Source organism: Grampus griseus (assembly GCF_964374135.1).
Source record: "Grampus griseus genome assembly, chromosome: X".
Lineage (NCBI taxonomy): Eukaryota > Metazoa > Chordata > Mammalia > Artiodactyla > Delphinidae > Grampus > Grampus griseus.
The window spans coordinates 63,247,496-63,248,666 of record NC_138999.1 but is presented as its reverse complement, the minus strand read 5'-3'; the positions used below and the strand labels follow the sequence as shown (position 1 = coordinate 63,248,666).

The 1,171-nt window shown below is 51.8% G+C and overlaps 1 pseudogene across 1 annotated transcript; it reads right to left on the bottom strand.

Moving 5' to 3' along the window:
* Positions 1 to 394: 394 nt before the first annotated feature.
* On the bottom strand, positions 395 to 951 carry LOC309839714 (ferritin light chain-like; annotated as a pseudogene). Its single transcript has one exon. The product of its transcript is annotated as a ferritin light chain-like (transcript).
* Positions 952 to 1,171: the final 220 nt, after the last annotated feature.

Here is a 1,171-nt window from a genome sequence, read left to right as displayed (position 1 = left end):
GTGAAGGAACACCAGGAGCACCAGCAATTGGAAGAAGCAAGGGAAGATCCCCCTCTAGAGCTTTGGAGGGAGCATGGCCCTGCCGACACCTTGATTTTGGATTTCTGGCCTCCACTGTGAAATAATGAGTTTCTATTAAACCACCAAGTTTGTGGTAAAGTGTTGCAGGAGTCCTAGAAAAGTAATACAGGGGGATTAAAGAAAGGCATTAGAAAGGACATGACACTTCAAGGACCTTAAAGGAAGAGAAGGATTTTTTTCTTCTTTAGCTGCTGCAAAAAGCTTTATTGTTTCCATTTGGTCCAAGGCTTGGGAGAGGGCTCCAGGGTGGTTAAAAACTGCCTGGTGGCTGCAGAGACGGGCTTCAGGCAGAAGCCCTGACACCAAAGGGGCTCCTCAAAGGCCACTGGGCTCCAGAGGTTCCTAGTCATACTTGACAGTGAGCCTTTCGAAGAGATACTCACCCAGCCCAGCCTGGGGACCAGCCAGCCTGCAGAAGTTGGTCAGGTGGTCACCTATCATCTTAATGAGTTTCACCGCCTCATCTAGGAAGTGGCTCTCCAGGAAGTTGCAGAAATGTGGGTTTGCGCGGGCAGAACCCAGGGCATGCAGATCCAAAAGGGCCTGGTTCAGGCTCTTCTTCATGTTAATGGCAGCTTCCATAGCATCCTGGGTTTTACCCCACCCATCCTGAGATGGCTTCTGCACGTTCTGGAAGACAGCACGGCCGCTGTGCTGGTTTTGCCTTTTCAAGAGACACTCGGTGCCCTCACGCTTCTCTTTGGTCAATTCGCGGGAAAAGTGGCCCACGCCCTCCAGAGCCACATCGTCGAGGTCAAAATAGAAGCCCAGAGAGAGGTAGGTGTAGGAGGCCTGCAGACGCATGTTGACCAGGTGGTTGTCGGTGGCCTACACCTCGGTGGAATAATTCTGATGAATCTGGGAGCTCATGGTTGATCGGTAATAAGGAGTTAAGCTCAAAAAATGGTGTTGGCTGGTCCCGGTGACCAAGGATAGCTGAGTGGCTGACTCCAAAGGTCGAGACTGGAAAAAGGGTTGGAGGGTGGTCAGAGGCTGGAGCAAAGGGCATCCCTGGGTCTGTTCCATCCAAACACTGTTGAAGCAAGAGACAGATCAAGGGGACCACCGAGCGCACTGCCGAAGAGAAGAA